General features: G+C 35.0%; 1 protein-coding gene and 1 non-coding gene across 18 annotated transcripts in view; both read right to left on the bottom strand.

The window, feature by feature from the left end:
- The window catches only part of Gphn (gephyrin), a 602,369-nt gene that overhangs the window by 454,807 nt on the left and 126,971 nt on the right, over positions 1-20,591 (bottom strand). The window lies entirely within an intron of this gene.
- Positions 16,976-17,080, bottom strand: LOC124104876 (U6 spliceosomal RNA). The gene has a single exon (XR_006855558.1). It is a non-coding gene; the product is annotated as a U6 spliceosomal RNA (small nuclear RNA).

The raw sequence follows: 20,591 nt of genomic DNA on the forward strand, positions 1-20,591 counted from the left end.
CAATAGACTCAAAGATAAGAATCATGTGATCATCTCAATAGATGCAGTTTGACAAAATACAGAAGGCTTTCATGTTCAAAACTCTAGAAAAACTAGGGATAACAGGAACATAGCTCAACATCGTAAAGGCTATCTATGCTAAGCGTCAGGCCAACATCATTCTAAATGGAGAAAAATTGAAGGCATTCCCTCTAAATACTGGAACAAGACAGGGATGCCCTCTTTCACCACTTCTATTTAACACAGTTCTTCAAACATTGGCCAGAGCGATTATATAGACAAAAGAAATTACAGGGATACGTATAGGAAAAGAAGAATTTAGATTAGCACTATTTGCTGAAGATATGATTCTATAACTAGAAGACCCAAAAAGCTCCACCAGAAAAGTACTACAACTAATAAATGAATTCAGCAAAGTAGCAGGATATAAAATCAACACCCATAAATCAAAGGAATTTCTGTACATCTGTCACAAATCCTCTGAGAAGGAAATGAGGAAAACTATCCCATTCACAATAGCCTCAAAAAAAAAAAAACAACAAAAAACAACAAAAAAAAAACCTTGGGAATCAACTTAATGAAAGAAGTGAAAGATCTATACAATGAAAACTATAGAACCCTAAATAAAGAAATAAAAGAAGACCTTAGAAAATGGAAATATCTACCTTGCTCTTGGATAGGCAGAATTAATATTATCAAAATGACCATACTACCAAAAGCACTATAAAGATTTAAGCAATTCCGATCAAAATACCAATGGCATTCCTCATAGAAAGAGAAAAAGCAATCATGAAATTCATCTGGAAAAATAAGAGACCTAGAATAGCTAAAGCAATTCTTAGCAGGAAGAGTGAAGCAGGTGGCATCACTATACCAGACCTTAAACTATACTACAGAGCAATAGTAACAAAAACAGAATGGTATTGGCACCAAAACAGACTTGTAGACCAATGGTACAGAATAGAGAATGCAGAGACTATCCCACACAATTACAATTATCTTATATTAGACAAAGGAACAAAAAATATGCATTGGAGAAAAGATAAATAGTGCTGGGAAAACTAGAAATCCATATGCAACAATGTGAAATTGAACCCCTATCTCTCACCATGCACAAAACATCAAAGTGGATCAAGGACCTAGGAATTAAACCAGAGACTCTGGGTCTATTAGAAGAAAAAGTAGGCCCTAATCTTCATCATGTGGAATTAGACCCTAACTTCCTTAATAAGACTCCTATAGTGCAAGAATTAAAACAAAGAATCAATAAATGGGATGGATTCAAATTAAAAAGCTTCTTCTCAGCAAAAGAAACAATCAGTAAGGTGAATAGAGAGCCTACATCTTAGGAGCAAACTTTTACCCCTCGCACATCAGATAAAGCACTAATCTCTAGGGTATATAAAGAACTCAAAAAGCTAATAACCCAATCAATAAATGGGCCAAGGACCTGAACAGCCACTTCTCAGAAGAAGATATACAATCAATCAACAAATATATGAAAAAATGTTCATTGTCTCTAGCAATCAGAGAAATGCAAATCAAAACTACTCTAAGATATCATCTCACTCCAATCAGAATGGCAGCTATTATGAAGACAAATAAGAGTAAGTGTTGGCAAGAATGTGGGAGAAAAGGTACACTCATACATTGCTGGTGGGACTGTAAATTGGTGTAACCACTATGGAAAGCAGTATGGAGATTCCTTGGAAAATTGGGAATGGAACCACCATTTGACCCAGCTATCCCTCTCCTTGTCTATACCCAAAGGACTTAAAAACAGCATACCACAGGGACACAGCCACATCAATGTTTATAGGCATTATTAACAATAGCTAAACTGTGGAACCAAACTACATGCCCTTCAGTAGATGAATGGATTAAAAAATGTGGCATATATACACAATAGAATATTACTTGGCAATAAAAGAGAATAAAATCATAGCATTTGCAGGTAAATGGATGGCGTTGGAGAAGATAATGCTACGTCAAGTTATACAATGCCCCCCCCAAAAGAAAATACTGAAGGTTTTCTCTGATATAAGATGACCCACTCACAGTGGGGTAGAGTGGGAGAGCATGGGAGGAATAGACTAACTCTAGATAGGGCAGAAGGGTGAGAGGGAAAGGGAGGGGGCAGATCTTGGCAAGGATGGTGGAATGTGATGGACATCATTATCCAAAGTACACTTATGAAGACATGAATTGATGTGAGCACACTTTATATACAACCAAAGATGTGAAAAAAATTGTGCTCTGTATGTGGAACAAGAATTGTAATACATTCCACTGTCATTTATTTTTTAAAAACATTAATAAAAAAATAAAAGAAAGCCCCAGTCACTGAGCTGCCGCCAATATGCTCCGTCCCCACTGCACGCCTTCTCTCGCAGCTGCCTTCCTCAGGCCGTTTCCACCGAGGAAAAGGAATTGTATCATATGTCCGGTATCCAGAACCTCCATTCTTTCGACCCCTTTGCTGATGCAAGTAAGGGTGATGACCTGCTTCCTGCTGGCACTGAGGATTATATCCATATAAGAATTCAACAGAGAAACGGCAGGAAGACCTTTACTACTGTCCAAGGGATCGATGATGATTACAATAAAATGAAACTGAATCCCCTCCTCTTGCCATGCACAAAAGTTAACTCAAAGTGGATCAAGGAGCTAGATATCAAATCAGAGACTCTGCGTCTGATAGAAGAAAAAGTTGGCTCCGATCTACATATTGTAGGGTCGGGCTCCAAATTCCTTAATAGGACACCCATAGCACAAAAGTTGATAACAAAAATCAACAAATGGGACTTACTTAAACTGAAAAGTTTTCTCTCAGCAAGAGAAACAATAAAAGAGGTAAATAGGGAGCCTACATCATGAGAACAAATTTTTACTCCTCACACTTCAGATAGAGCCCTAATATCCAGAGTATACAAAGAACTCAAAAAATTAAACAATAAGAAAACAAATAACCCAATCAACAAATGGGCCAAAGACCTGAACAGACACTTCTCAGAGGAGGACATACAATCAATCAACAAGTACATGAAAAAATGCTCACCATCTCTAGCAGTCAGAGAAATGCAAATCAAAACCACCCTAAGATACCATCTCACTCCAGTAAGATTGGCAGCCATTATGAAGTCAAACAACAACAAGTGCTGGCCAGGATGTGGGGAAAAGGGTACTCTTGTACATTGCTGGTGGGACTGCAAACTGGTGCGGCCAATCTGGAAAGCAGTATGGAGATTCCTGGGAAAGCTGGGAATGGAACCACCATTTGACCCAGCTATTGCCCTTCTTGGACTTTTCCCTGAAGACCTTAAAAGAGCGTACTACAGGGATACTGCTACATCGATGTTCATAGCAGCACAATTCACAATTGCTAGACTGTGGAACCAACCCAGATGCCCTTCAATAGATGAATGGATAAAAAAAATGTGGCATTTATACACCATGGAGTATTACGCAGCACTAAAAAATGACAAAATCATAGAATTTGCAGGGAAATGGATGGCACTAGAGTAGATTATGCTTAGTGAAGCTAGCCAATCCCTAAAAAACAAATACCAAATGTCTTCTTTGATATAATGAGAGCAACTAAGAACAGAGCAGGGAGGAAGAGCAGGAAGAAAAGATTAACATTAAACAGATACATGAGGTGGGATGGAAAGGGAGAGAAAAGGGAAATTGCATGGTAATGGAGGGAGACCCTCATTGTTATACAAAATTACATATAAGAGGTTGTGAGAGGAATGGGAAAATAAACAAGGAGAGATATGAATTACAGTGGATGGGGTAGAGAGAGAAGATGGGAGGGGAGGGAGGGGGGATGTAGAGGATAGGAAAGGTAGCAGAATACAACAGTTACTAATAGGGCATTATGTAAAAATGTGGATGTGTAACCAATGTGATTCTGCAATCTGTATTTGGGGTAAAATTGGGAGTTCATAACCAACTTGAATCTAATGTATGAAATATGATATGTCAAGAGCTTTATAATGTTTTGAACAACCAATTAAAAAAAAAAAAGAAACTAGTGAAGCCATTTAAGAAGAAATTTGCCTGCAATGATACTGAAATTGAGCATACAGAATATGGAGAAGTAATTCAGCTACAGGGTGACCAGTGCAAGAACATATGCCAGTTCCTGGTAGAGATTGGACTGGCTAAGGAGGATCAGTTGAAGGTTCATGGGTTTTAAGTACTTGTGGCTCACTGAAGCTTAAGTGAGGATTTCCTTGCAATGAGTAGAATTTCCCTTCTGTCCCTTGTCACAAGTTTAAAAACCTCACAGTTTGTATAATGTAACCATTTGGAGTCCGGTTTTAACTTGGACTAGTGTAACTCCTTCATACAATAAACTGAAAAGAGCCATGCTGTCTAGTCTTGAAGTCCCTCATTTAAACAGAGGTCAAACAGTAGGTGCCTGGCAGTGTTTACCCTAAAACAAGGCAATAACGTGATGTTTCAGCAAAGCCCAGAGCCCCAAGATCAGATGGCTATGTCTGACCAGAAGCTTCTCAACTCTCCCTTAGCTGAGGCCCCTGCCCTAAAAGTGTCATGACCTGATCAGGAGGAATGGGGTAAGGCAGCTGTACCACTAGAAGGGAGCCTTTGGTAATTTTGGAGGGTTTTTTGTTTCATTTTGTTTTTTAAAAAGAATCCCTGGTGTCTAACCTGACCAGGTGGGCAAAACTCAGAGGCCACCTTCCTTCCAGTGAGGTGATGGGACATCTGACTTGCCACCAAGGTCTTCTTTTTGACTAGATGTATTCTAGCTAAGGGGTGTCCAAAACAACAGAATGTGAGGCCAGCTTAATATCAGTCAAACTTTTGACAAGGGAACAAATTTCAAACTGATGTTATCAGTCCTGTAGCTAGCTATAGAGCCTGCAACTCACTAGCAACAGCTGCCCAGTGCCATGTGAAGTAATAAACTGTTTTTTTTCCCTTCCAGTTTTAATGTTATGTAATGTATTTAAACCCTTATTTAAATAAAACTTGTTTTCAGAAATAAATAAATAAAAGAAAATCATCAAGAGTATAGTTGAGCTCCATAATACCATCAATTAACTTGATATAACTGCCATCTACTGATTTCTTCATACAAAAAAAGCAGAATACACATTCTTCTCAAGCTCACATACAAGAGTCACCAAGATAGACCATAGTCTGGTCCATAAAACAAATATTTTTATTACTGCATAGTAACTATACAAAATAGTGGGTTTCATTGGGGCACAGTCATACACATGTAACATATTTTGATCATTTCCAAACCCTGTTAACTCCCACCGCCTCAGCTAATCCTCTTATAGTCTTTCTTGTATTTTTATGTCATCTGTGCTTTGGTTTTTGGGTACTTTTGTTTGTTTGGGTTTTGTCTCCTAAAATTTCACATATAAGAGAAATCATAAATACCTCTATTTGCAAATCTGGCTTAATTTGCTTAATATGATAATCTCCAGTCTACTGAAAATGATACAAATGACTTGATTTTGTTTTTCATTGTGGCTTAATAGTATTCCATTGTATTTATACACCAGTGAATTCTTTTCTTTCCACCTGTTAAGGGGCACCTTGGTTGATTTCAATATTTGGGTATTAAAAACTGTGCCCCAACAATGGTTATTCAGGCATCTCCATTGTATGCTGACAATAATTCCTTTGATTATACAACAAAGACTGGCATACTTGGATTATACAGTTGTTCTATTTTTAGCTTTTTTACGAACCTTCATACTGATTTCCATAGTGGCTGTACTAATGTACATTTCCACCAACAAGGTGTAGGAATTCCTTTTTCCCTGTATTTTTGCAGCATTAATTGCCATTAGTATCTTGATGGTTGTCATTCTGATTGAATTTCAATGTAGTTTTGATTCATTTCCCTGGTGGCTAAAGAGTTTGAAATTTTTTTTCATATAATCATTGATTATTTGTACTTAGATTGAGAAGAATCTGTTGAATTCATTTGCCAATTCACTGATTGGGTTTTTTTGTTTTTGTTTTGTTTGTTTGTTTGTTTGCTTGTTTTACTTTCTGTTTTTAGTTATTGATATATTCTAGATATTATTCCTCTGTTGAAACAATAGTTAGAATTATTTTCTCCAGCTCTGTACATAACCTCTTCACTCAGTTAAGTGTTTCCTTTGCTGGGCAAGGAGAGTTTAAATTTGGTGCAATCCATTTCTTGATTATTACTATTATTTCCTGAACTATAAAAGTCTATTCGGGAAGTTGTTGCCTATGCCTATATCTTGAAGTGTTTTCCCATTTCCTTTTAACAGATTAAAATTTTACACTTATGTCTTTGATCTTCTTAAAATTGATTTTCTCATAGGGTGACTGCACACTGCACACCTATCTGTCAAGATAGGGCTCTAGTTTCTCTTTCTCTCATATTCTCTCTCTCTCTCTCTCTCTCTCTCTCTCTCTCTCTCTCTCTCTTTTAGTGGAAAAGAAACATGAAGATTATTTTTATTTTAAAAGATTAAGCTGGAATAGTTTCATGCTGTAGAAGTCAAATTGAAATTGAGTAGTGGACCATAATGAATGGACATGGATTGGAAAATGGCAGTCTAGCACCATTTTAGAAGGCTGACTCCACAGGAACTGGTGGCAATGGAGTGAGGAGGAAGAAGGACTGAGGACTGCTCCAGAGTGTATGCACTGATGGTGGGCAAGATGCCCACCCTGCCTAAAGGCCTTCCCAAATGCATTATTATTCTCTGATGTAGAGTAAGATGGGCAATCTGGCTGAAAGCTTTCCTGCATTCCTTACAGTAAGGTTTCCCTCCCATAGGAATTCTCTGATGAAGAGTCAGGAATTTACAATGGCTAAAGGCTTTCTCAAACTTTAAACTTATAAGGTTTCTCGCCAGTATGACATTGTTTATGACAGATCAGGGATGCTCTCTGAATGCCTTCCCACACTCAATACACTCATAGGGATTTTTGCCAGTGTGCACTCTCTGGTTCTGAACAAGAAAGGAGCCATCACTCAAGGCCTTCCCGCCCTGCTCACATGCAAAAGGCTTCTCAGGAGTATGCATCCTCTGGTGCTGAATGAGGTATGCAATATGACTGAAGGCCTTGCTGCACGCCTGGCAATGGTAAGACTTTTCCCCTGTGTGCATTTTCTGATGTTGTACCAGGTATGCATTCTGGCTGAGGGCTTTGCTGCAGTCCTTGCATTCGTATGGTTTCTCACCAGTATGAATTATCTGGTTATAGGTGAGATGTGCTCTGAGGGAAGGCTTTCCCATATTCCTTACATTTGCAAGGCTTCTCTTCGTGTGAATCCTATGATGAAGCCTAAGCAAGTCTCAATGGCTGAAGGTGGCACGTTCACAAGTCTTCTCTCCTGTGTGAATTCTCTGATGCATGGTCAAGGATGAGCTTCAGTTAAAAGCCTTCTCACACATGCTGCATTTGTAAGGCCTCTCTCCAATATGGATTGTCTTTTGCTGGATGAGCCCTATGTGATCTGTGAATGTTTTCCCACAATCAATACAGTCAAAAGGCTTCCCTAAATGTGATAGTTCCGGCAATGATGTATGAGGGAAGCGTTCTGCATTCGTAGGATCTTTTCCCCGGAGAGGATCCTCTGGTGATGAGGCAGGGATAAACAGTTACCAAAGGCCTTCCCAGATTCCAAACATGTGAACCCTGTGCTGAGTTACATGTGTGAGCTGGCTACTGCTTGCAAGGGTACAGCTTTTCTCTGGTGTGGACTCTCTGGTGTTGTGTAAGTTGAGGGTTCTGGCTGAAGGCCTTCCCATATTCAGCACACCTCAAGGGTCTTTCTCCAGTACAAATTCTTTGATGAAGAGTAGGAGTCGAAATTTCACTAAGTTTTCTCATGGTCATTACTCTGATGCAGAGTAAGATGGGCAATCTGGCTGAAGGCTTTGCTGCATTCCTTACAGTAAGTTTCAAAAGTTTCTTATCTCCCTAGACTTGCTGTGTTTTTTAGAATGAAAGGTGTTTTCTTATCTGTATCAAAATTATATATACTTTCACCCATGGGGAAAATCTCTATTATATAAGATAACATATTCAGATAAAAATTTGTCCTGAAAAAAAAAAATTTGTCCTGAATTTGGTAGAATGGTCTCTTTTCTCAAGAAGGATATTTACACGAGTGACTTTTTCTTGCCTAGAATGTGTCTTCTGACCTACTAGCTCTCTCTCAAGTAAGTCTCCCCATTTCTAGTCTTCCCCTAATGTGGACCATTCAAGGCCACAGCTTGTAAGTCTTTCTGTTATTACTGCCTCATATATGTCCAGATTTGAAGATAATTCCCTGATCAACCACACACACTCTGGGTCTGGGCACAGGCCACTGGCTGTTTCTCTTTGTATCATTCATGGCTCGTTCTCGTGCTCCAGGAAGGAGATCACGTCTGGTTTAGAAATGTAAACCAGTAGTTTATATTTACCAGTACCAGATTCCAGTAGTTCTCCAGCATCACCTTCTTGTACAGACCTCCTCTAGGCAGAGTTCGGCCAATCACACTTATCTTAGGAAAAGTTTATGGCCACATCTATGACAATCCCCAACTTCTGGTGAACATGATTTCAATCCCCACATATTTTCTAAGAAATCTTAGTGTTCTTGAGATGTTAAGAGGTGTGCTGAGGACTTGGCTTCAAAAGTTCAATTCCTGTCACCTACACCTTTTTCTGGCTCTTCATGTGGAGAAGTGCCTTACCCAAAACAGAGTTCCAGAGAATGCCCAGGGTTTCCACTGTATGGAGACATATCCTGCACAGCCCCTCTGCCAGGCAGGCTAGGAAAAAGGGCCCAGTTACAGCCCTTCACGTACACCTCCCAAGGCCCCAGGATCTGGCCAACACAGGGGACCCAGGGGCGCCCACTCCCTGGTCCCACCTAGGGCTCCCACCTCCCACTCAACCCCGCCAGTGTATCAGTCCTTACTCACCCCTCAGCTCTATCCACCCACCCCCTACAGGCTCTCTAGTTTTTCTTCCTATAGATATCCACCTTTCTCAGAACCACTTCTTAAAGAGGCTTTTTTCCCTCCCCCCAAAATATTTTTGACACATTTTTCAAGGTTCATATGACTGTAGATGTGTGGGTTTATCTGTGTCCTCTATTCTATTCTGTTGAATACATGTCTGTTTTTATGCCAGTATCATTCTGTATTTGTTACTATGGTTCTATAATATATTTTGAATTCTGGTATCTCAAAAACTGTTGTTCATCAAGAATTACTTTGGATATTCTGAGTCTTTAATGCTTCCATAAAAATTTTAGGATTGTTTTTTCTAGGTCTGTTTAAAATGTCATTAATATTTTGAATCTGTAGGTCACTTTTGGTAGTATGCTATTTTAGCAATATTAATTCTGCTGCTCCATGAACATGGGACATCTTTCAAGCCTCTAGTGTCTTAAATTTTTTTCTTCAGTGTTCTGTAATTTCCAAAGTAGAGGTCTTTTTGCAACTTTAAGTTGAGTGAGGAGGAACATGAGTTCAAAGCCAGCCTCAGTAACAGCAAGGTACTTAGGAACAAAGTAAGCTTTCCAGTTATGAAAAAGAGCTGTGTGATATTATAATTTTTTTCTGCATTCATGATTATAGCACATGTCCATGAATTTTCAAAGAAGGTACTTAATGGATTTATGTTCTTTACATTTCTGGTCAGAACTTACATCAAAATATAAGTTCTTTGTGAAACCTCTCAAATATCTTCTTTCATCCTCACAAAGGTTCTCCTACCAATCCTTGCCAATGAACAATAAGTAAAGACGTAGCAAGAAGCCAGACTAGCATGTTCACTCAATAGTAACATACAGCCCTCAACCCTCAACCTCAACTATCAAAGAGTATAATTGGAAAATCTGATTTGCATCATAATCTGGCAGTATAGAAGCAGCACCATTTTCCCTTTACCTACTTGATAGGGCAAATGAGCCAGTGACTAGATAAGACTGAAGTAAAGTCCACAATCACATAACATAATACATCAAATGTACAAGTTACAATTAAAAATTGATTGTCAAATAAAGAACCAGGACAATCTCAAAATAAAAGGAAGAAAAGAAAAGTGACATGTGCAAATATCAAGACAGTAAAGACATTAGATGTATCTGACAGAGATTTTAGCAAAAATGCTTCATTAAAAAAAAATCATGTAAACACTAACCAAATAAAAACAAAACTAAGAAACCAGAAAATGTCAGCAAAGAAACAGAAAATGTCCAAGGAAACAGAAAATACAGAGAACTATGTGAAAATTTTATAACTGGAAACTACAATAGCAAATACAAAACTCAATGGAGATTGAAAACACCAACAGATTGGAGAAGCCATGAAAAAAAATCAGTGAACTAGAAGATAGCACAAAAAATTATCCAATCTAAAAAATAGAAGACTGAAAAAATAACATACTTAAAATATTAGAGAACTGTGAGTCAATAACAAAAGATCAACATTCCCATTATTGCGAAGAACAACAATGGGCCAAAAAAGTATTTGAAGGAATAATAGCTTTTAAATATCACAAATTTGATGAAATAAACAAACATACAATTTCAAGGAGCCAAACAAACCTCAGGCAGAATTGAACTTAATGAGATCCATGTTGATATATGCCACAGCTAAGAATATGAAAACTAAAGGCAAAGAAAATATCTTGAAAACAGCACCAAAGGAACTGCACTAATCCTAAAGAAGAAAAACAAGTCAAATGATAGAAAATTTCTTATCAGAAACTAGGAAGACCAGAAGGAAGCACTTTTTCAAGTATTCAAATAAAAGTACTGTGAACCCACATACTATATTGAGTAAAAATATGCTCTAGAAAGGGGAAAAAAATTGACTTTCTTAGATGAAGATTAACAAAGGAAATTTGTCACCAGAAAAAGTACACTAAAAGAATGTACATGAAAAATATCCTTAAACATAAACAAAAAAAAATAGTAATAACAAGGAACCTTAGAATAGAAGATAGGAGTAAGGATTCTACGAAGCAAATATGTGGGTTAAAAAAAAAAAGACAATATTCATCTATATACTCATCTTGGTATTTTATATTTGAATGCTGAAGCAAGAATTTTAAGTATTTGACATAGTTATAGAATTACATAGAAAAATTTCAGACATTTGTATTATAGATGGGAGGAATAATAAGACATAAAGGGAGATAAGTTTCACATTTCACTTTAACTAAGAACATTTTATACACACACAATGTAATCCTTAACCATTAAGCAATCACTATAAAAGCAGATACACTCAAACATATTATTGATAAATACAGAATTCCTGACAAGGTTGAAATAACCACAGGAAGGAAAGAAAAATAAATCAGAGAAACAAAAAGGAGAACAATAGTAAACAAGAAAATAAAATAGCAGACTTAAGCCCCTATATATCAATAATTACATCAATACAAAAGATGCCCATACATCAATTAAAACTCAAAAATTAGCAGAATGAATTTAGAAGCATGACCCAAATAAATGTCCTCCATAAAAAAATTCATAAAAATAATCATGATGTTAACAAGTTCAAAAAAAAAACCAATGAAAAAGATATACCATGTACACATAACAAAGCAAGAGGGGCTATATTACTATTAGATAAAATAGATTTCAGAACAAAGGAAATTACCAGAGTTAGAGTGAATAAATATATATAATGATAAAAGGGTTAATCAACCAAGAAGACAAAGCAACCACAAAGGTGTATTCACGAAACAACAAAGCTACAGAGTACTTTAGGCAAAAACTGATAGAACTAAAAAAATAAAGAATCCAAACTACAATTACAGGTGTCAACACTCCTCTCCTAAAAATTAAAACAACTATATATAAAATCAACAAAGACACAGGAGAAGTCAAAATATCATTAACCACCAGGATATGATTAACATTTAAAGAGCACTCCAGCCAATAATACAAAATTAGTGCCTTGACAACTTATACAAAGATATACCATCTGGGCCTTGAAACATGTGTCAATAATTTAAAATAATTGAAATACTGGAATTAATAACAGAAAGATAACAAAATCCTCAAAATCTGGAACTAAATAATATACTTCTCAATAATCCAGGTAACAAAAAGAACGTCTAAAACTACAAAACACACACACATGCACACACATGCACACACACAAAGAAACCAATGAAAATGTAAATAATACCTATCAAAATTTGGGTAATTAAATTATACTACAGGACTATAGTAACAGAAACAGCATTGTTATTGGCATCAAAATAATAAACGATGCAGAGAAAACTATAAATCCACAAGTTACAAAATGAAATTAGACCCCCCTCTTTCATCCTGCACAAAACACAACTCTAGGCATTAGACCAGATATCACGTGCCTACTAGAAGAAAAAGTTGAAATCTCCATCATGTCAGCTTTAGTAACTAAATTCTTCAAAAAGACTACTAAAGTGGAAGAAGTAAAATCAGGAATCAATACATGGGATGGTATAAAACTAAAAAACTTCTTCACCGCAAAGGAAATAATCAAGAACATGAACAGAGAGCATAGAGAATGGGGGTAAATCTTTGCCACCTGCACCTCAGAGCATTAATCTCCAGAATATATAAAGTACTCAAAGAACTTAAGACCAAGAAAACAAATAACCCAAGCAATAAATGAGCAAAAGAACTGACAGAAACATCACAGAAGAAGAAATGTAGTCAACAAATATATTTAAAAAATGTTCAACATCATTAGCAATTCGAGAAATGCAAAGTAAAATGATGCTGAGATTCCACCTCATTCCAGTCAGAATGGCAATCATTGAAAATATAAGTAACAATAAATGTTGACAAGGATGTGGATGTACTTATACATTGCTGGTGGTATTGCAAATTGGTGCAACCACTCTGGAAAACAGTGTACAGACTCTTCAGAAAACATGGAATGGAACCACCATTTGATGCAGTTATCCTACTCTTCGGCATATACCCAAAGGTCTTAAAATCAGTATACTATACTGACAGGGCCACATCAACGTTTATAGTAGCTCAATTCACAACAGCTAATCTATGGAACCAACCTAGGTACCCTTCAACAGATGAATGTATAAAGAGAATGTGATACATACGCACAATGAAATCTTACTCATCCATGAAGAAGAATGAAATTATGGCATTTGCAAGCAAATAGAAGAAAGTGAAGACTATCATGCTAAGTAAAATAAGCCAATCCTAAAAACACAAAGACCAATATTCTCTCTGATATGTGGATGGTGACATACAATAGGGCAAGGGGAGGGAGGAGTGGAGATTCACTGGATTGGACCGGGAGGAGTAGGAAAAATGGAGGGGGCATGGGAATGGGAAAGAGAGTAGAATGAATTGGACATAACTTTCCTATGTTCATACATGAATGTATAAGCAATGTAACTCCACAATATGTACAACCACAAAAATGGAAAGTTATGCTCCATGTAAGTATGATATGTCAGAATACATTCTACTGTGATATATAACTAAAATGAACAAATGAAAAAAATAAAATACAAAAAAAAAGAAAAAACATATTTGGGTAAAATAATAATAGTAGTGTTGGAAAAAATTTATAGGAACAAATATATTTTTTGAAAGCAGGATTATTCTTAAATCAATAATACAAGAGTAAGAACCTATAAAACGAAGAGCAAAATAAAACCAAATCAAACAGAACAACAACAACAAACAGGCACAAATCAAAGAAACTGAAAACATAAAACAATAGACAAAAGTCAATAAAAACAAAGAGCTCTGAGAAAAAAATCAATAACATTGACAAATCCCTTAGAAGACTAACAAAGAAAAAAGAAAAGACCAATATCACTAATGAAACAGGAGATTTATCACTACCAACTATAGAAATCAAAGAAATAAAAAGGGAATGCTATAAGTAATTGTATAAACATAAATTTATTAACCTAAAGAAAATGGACAAATTTCTCAGAAAAAAACAACAAACTACCAATACTCACCCCATACCAAACAGATAATCTGAATAATCCTACAACTATTAAAATAACTAAATGTATATTTTAAATCCCTCCCCCACAAAAGAAACTTCAGAAACAGGTGGTTTCACTAAAAATCCTAGCAAACATTTTAATAAAAATTCATAATAATTCCAATTTTTTTCTTCTAAAAAATAAGGAGTGAATACATCTAAATTGATTTTACAAAGCTATTATTATCCTTATGCAGATATCAAACAAGTACAGAACAAAAACCCAAAAACTCTCATGAAATATTTCTCACATGAATATAGACCCAAAAGAGCCTTAACAAAATATTTGTCAAAGAATTCAGCAATATATAAGAAAAACTATACACTATGACCAAAGGGTGTTTATTGCAGTTATAAGACCAAAGCATTCCAAGAATTCATTTAAAAGACAAATAACAGATAAAGAGAAATTATTTTAAGCACATCATAGATTGAGGGTTAATATCCTTAACATTTAAATTATATTTTAAAAATTTAAAAGGGAGAAAAATAACTAAAAACATTACCTAAGTATATTCAAAAGCACTTAAGTATATAAAGTGACATTTTATCTTCACTCACAAAATAAAAACAGAAATTTAATAAAACTAAACTGAGATACCATTATTTACCTATAAAATTGGCAAAAATTTGAATGCTTGGCAAAGTTACTCACTTTCCTTTTGTGTGAAGCTGTGTACAAACAGGCAATCTCATCCATTACTTTTAAGAGTACAAAATGCTGTACCTTCTAATTTTACCATTAATTTTAAAAGTACATATGATTATATCTGACCCTAATTGGACTGCTGGGAATTTACCCAGATATTTCCAACAATATAGAAACATCCACATAAGACTACTCACTTATATTTGCAAATCAAAACACTGGGGATAGAAAACAATAATTACTCCTATCTCTACAATGTGGACTTTTATGAAATTGTACAATATATGGAAAATCTCCACAAATTTCATTTGGAGTTATTTCTGGGATTAAAAGTAGGTGGTAAAATGGAAGGTGGAAAAGGTTATTGACACTGTTTTGAAATAGGTAAGAAGCCAGAAACTTACAAATATCGCCATATTTCTGGAAAAAGACACAGAAAGGATAAACCAAAAACTGAAGGTGGCTCCCTACAAAGAAGGAACAAAAACATAAGTTGGAATGGAAAAGGAAAAATTGAAATGTTTCTGAGAGTATTTTCTACTGTAGTTTGAATATTTGAACAATGTAACATAAAAAAAATGTTAAGATGAAAAGGAAAAAAATGGAATAAAAATAGACCCAGCTGGTTCAAAATTTTATTCTAATGATACAAAAGAAAGAAAGATAAATGATCTAAATGATTCTTGAGCACATTATTTCAACTGTGCACCTTTAGTGTCATATAATTTAAGTGCAAAGAACTCCTGAATTTCACTTGTGAAATTTATTACAAGTACAATAACAATAAAATTATTTTGTATGTTTAGTAGATTTAAACAAATGAGTAACAACACTGCTACTGGGAGTCAGGCTTTTATCTGTGAAAAAAGAAGATACAAATATTAGAAACGGGGGGAAAGAAGAGGGAGAGGAAGAAGAAGGAGGAGGAAGAAGAAAAAGAGAAGGAGGAGGAAGAGGAGGAGGAGGAGGAGGAGGAGGTGAAAGAGGAGGAGGAGAAAGATCCTGTGATGTTGGATTGTAATTTTTTTCTCATTAACCGTTTGTTTTAATGGGTCTCAAAATTATGTGACAGATTTTAGGTCAAGTTGATCCCATTAAAAAGTACTGACTTTAACTGGAATGAGACAGGGATGCCCTCTTTCTCCACTTCTATTTAACATAGTTCTTGAAACACTGGCCAGAGCAATTAGACAGACAAAAGAAATCAAAGGGATAACGGATAGGAAAAGAAGAACTCAAATTAGCACTTTTTGCCAATGATATGAATCTGTATCTAGAAGACACAAAAAAATACACCAGAAAACTTCTAGAACTAGTAAATGAATTCAGCAAAGTAGAAGGAAATAAAATCAACATCCATAAATCAAAGGCATTTCTGTATATCAGTGACAAATCCTCTGAAAGGGAAATTCGGAAAATGACCTCATTTACAATAGCCTCAAAAAAAAGAAAAAAACTTGGGAATCAACTAAAGAAGTGAAAGACCTCTACAACAAAAACTACAAAATGCTAAAGAAAGAAATAAAAGAAGACCTTAGAAGATGGAAAGATCTCCCTTGTTCTTGGACAGGCAGAATTAATATTGTTAAAATGACCATACTAAATGATCAAAACCACTACACAGATTAATGCAATTCCAATCAAAATCCCAATGACATTCCATAGAAATAGAAAAAGCAGTCTTAAAAACAGCATACTACAGGGACACAGCCACATTAATGTTTATAGCAGCATAATTCACAATAGCTAAATTTTGGAACCAATCCAGATGCCCTTCAGTAGATGAATGGATAGGGAAACTTTGGAATATATACACAATGGAATATTATTCAGCATTAAGAGAGAATAAAATCATGGTAATTGCAGGTAAATGATGAATATTTCCTCTGATTAAAGGATGGTGATTCATAATGTGGTTTGGGAGGAGGGCATAGGAGTATTAGATGAACTCTAGATAGGGCAAAGGGGAGAAAGGAGAAGAAAAGGGGTGTGGGGGTTGGAAAGAGATGGACATCATTACCCTAAATACATGTATCTTCACAAATGGTGTGACTCTACTTGGTGTACAATCAGAGATATGAAAAATTGTGCTGTATGTGTGTAATATGAATTTTAATGCGTTCTGCTGTCATATATAACAACTAAAAAATTTTTAAAGTACTGATTTTTAAAACTAATAACTTAAAAGTACTATACACACTAAACAATGGTCCACGAAACATTTTCCTTTCCTTCTGAAGATTTTACAATGCATTGTCATCATTAACCAGTATTTTACTAATAAACTTAAATGACCAATTGAGACAAAACAAAACAAAAAAAAAACATGGAATGCTTCACGAATTTGCGTGTCATCCTTGCGCAGGGGTCACACTGGTTTTCTCTATCATTCCAATTTTAGTGTATATGCAGCAGAAGCAAGCACTTGGATTGTAACCAGGATGAAATCGTGATTTTTATATTCTTTTAATTATTAGTTTGCTAGCTGTGTCTACTATAAAAGACAAGGATCCATGATACCCAGTAGCAATGAGAATATTTAGGACCCTGGAGAAATATATGATTCCAGGGATGGAGCAGAAACAAAAACATGAAGTGAAGTGGGAATATCATCTTGTAATAAAAAGAAAAGTGTTTAAGCATTGATAGAGAAGATATTAAAAAATAAGAGACATCTCAAAAAGGATCTGCAGATCAATGGGAACAATTTAAATATCAGAATAAACAATGGCAGGAATAGGTTATAAAATACATAATTTTTCAAAATAGGATTCATGACTAAACACTGCTATTAATATTTTTAAAAGTCAGGAGAAACAAAAATCTCTCCCTAATAGAAGAATGCCAATAACTGTAGAAACAATGATAAAATTAACAAATTTTCATTTTGTAAACTCCAGAGTAATAACTAATATAGGAAATAGTTTTCAGTGGATGTTAAAACACTGGGTGAATGGTTGTAAGAGAAGCATTCTAAAGGACATTAATCCAGAAAACATTCTGAGTTACAATGGGAAAAAAAAAAAAAGAAAACTTCATGTTTGAGGAATCAGGTATATACAATCTTAAAGAAGTAAACATTTAAAATCATCAACTGATATGAAATAGTGATAACATATGGTACTATTCCTTTCAAAATTGCTTAACCTGTATGTGACATAAGGAGATAAATATCAAATCCAAACTGTGACATTCATCAGAACAAATGATCAAGATTCCTCAAAAATGCCAATGTACGAAAAGATTTAAAAAGAGAAAAAAAATGAATAAAGTTCTATATTACAAAAGATTAAAGCGTCATGACAATCAAAAGCAATTTATTATTGCTAATTGACTCCTTGATTACAGATGATGATGATGATGATGATATGACAATGACAATAATGAGTCATATATCTACACAAAACTTCCAGAAGAAAACAAAAAATTTATTGTTAGTTGTGGGGTAGGCTACAATTTCTTAGACTGGAATTCAAAACTATAGTAATTGAAAAAATTGGTAAATTAAGAATTCATCAAGGGGCTGGGGATGTGGCTCAAGCAGTAACGCACTCGCCTGGCAGGAACGCGGCACTGGGTTCGATTTTCAGCCCCACATAAAATAAAATAAAGATGTTGTGTCCACCGAAAACTGAAAAATAAATATTAAAAAAATTCTCTCTCTCTCTCCTCTCTTTCACTTTAAAAAAAAAAATCAAAATAAGATTTAGTTATCAAAAACATTCCATTAAGAAAATGAATAGGTAAGTGACAAATTGAGAGAAAATATTCACAAATCACATATCTGACAAGGAGCTGGCATTCAGAAAGGACTCCTAAAAATTAATAACAAACCAAAAAAGGGAGAAAAAAAAAGCCCAAATAACTCAACAAAAAATAGCATAATACATGAACAGACATCTCACAAAAGAATCTTCATAAACAACCAGTAAGCTCATGACGATGGTGGATGGAGTTAGGGTGTTGTCAACATCATTAGTCATAAAGGAAATTCAAAGTAAAACTATAATGCAATATTACTACAAATTCAACAAAACAACTAAAATTAAGAAGACTGATAAATCTAAATGTTACACAGGTTGTGGGGCAATTAGAATTCTCAAGCATTTTTGGTGGGAGCAGAAAATAGTAAAACCACTTTTGTAAAAGATTACTATAAAACCTTGTTATACAAAACCACTTATTTATTATAGAAAAACATTATTATAAAACCACTTTCCTTATGACCCAATAGTTTCAATCCTAAGTATTTATTTAAAAAAAGAAAAAACCCAAACATACATAAAGCACTTGTATAATAATGCTTACTGTAGTTTTATTCATGCTTAAGTCTTCAAAGTCCAAACACATGGCACTGGCATCTGGTGAGGGCCTCATTCTTCATCATAACATGGTAGAAAAGCAAGAAAATGTACAATACAGAGAGAAAATGTCAGGCTAGAACTTAGCCTTTTTATTCGGAGCCCATTCCTAAGATGACTAATTCATTACAGCAATAAAAGCTGAACCTTATCACCTTTAAATACAGACACAATGGTAACTAAATTTGAATGTGACTTTTGAAGGGGACATTCAAACCACAGCATTCAAATAATGGAAACAGTATTAAAATAGAGGAAGTAATGATACATGCAACATGAATGAATTACAAAAATATTAATCTGAGAAAAATCACACCCAAAGAGCACATACTAAGAGTCTATTTACATGAAATGCTAGAACAGATAAAACAAATCAAAGGTGAAAAATGATAACAATGGCTGCTACTGGAGATGAGGGCAGGAACTGACTTGTTTTTTCTGGGCTTTTTTTTTTTGAGTTCCGTATATATTCTGCCTATTAACCTTCTATCAGATGAATAGCTGGAAAATATTTTCTCCCACTCTGCCTTTTCATTCTGATAATTACTTCCTTTGCTGTGAAGGTTTCTGATCTTATCCCACTTGTCAATTTTGTTTCCTGTTCTTTTGGGGTCTTCTCCAGAAATTCAGTGACTAAAGAAATTGTCTTAAAGTGTTTCTGCTGTTTTCCTCTAGTGCTTTTAAATCTTACATGTACACATTTCAGGTAAGAGAAAGGGGCAAAGATTTAGCCTTCTGCATGTGGATATCCAGTTTTCCCAGTACCAATTATAGAAGACTTTATGGAGAATTAGGCATAGCTGGTGAGTAATGATAAAATAATTCTAAGAATAATAAAATAGAAGTGTTTCAAGAGAGGAGAAAAATAAGACCACTATGATACAAAAATATATCCAAAATTTATAAAAGAGGCCAATAACTGTACATGATAATCACAAATCTATAGAATGATTTTATATTTTAAAAAAAACAATGGAATTTTCTCTTGGCTCTGTAGAAGGCCTCTTTAAAAAATAGTACATATTATAAAATATCAATCCTTACATAATCTTAGAAATGCTCAAAAAAGAAACTTAAAACTGAAAAAGTCGGGGCTGGGGATGTGGCTCAAGTGGTAATGCACTCGCCTGGCATGCGCGGGGCGCTGGGTTCGATCCTCAGCACAACATAAAAAAAAAAATAAAGATGTTGTGTCCACCGAAAACGAAAAATAAATATTAAAAAATTCTCTCTCTCTCTCTCTCTCTCTCTCTCTCTCTCTCTCTCTCTCTAAAAAAAAACAAACAAACAAACTGAAAAAGTCTAGTGGACCTGGTAGTATATTGTGGGCTAAAGGCCACTAACTTTCTATTGTTTTTTAAGAGAAGCATACACAAAGTTAATCCAAAACTTCAGTGTTCCCACTGTATTTTATACATGCCTGATTATTATAATCATTAGTGTATTGCACATATTCATGCTTGATTCTCTAGCTTACTACATTTATAGAACTTAGGAAAATACCTCAAACATGATAATCCTTTTAAGTATTTGTTGATAGTAACTGTTTTTAAACTGTTAGATAAACAAATCAAA

This window comes from Marmota monax, unplaced genomic scaffold (assembly GCF_021218885.2).
Source record: "Marmota monax isolate L192 unplaced genomic scaffold, Marmota_monax_Labrador192_F-V1.1 WCK01_AAM20220418_F8-fsc00001, whole genome shotgun sequence".
NCBI lineage: Eukaryota > Metazoa > Chordata > Mammalia > Rodentia > Sciuridae > Marmota > Marmota monax.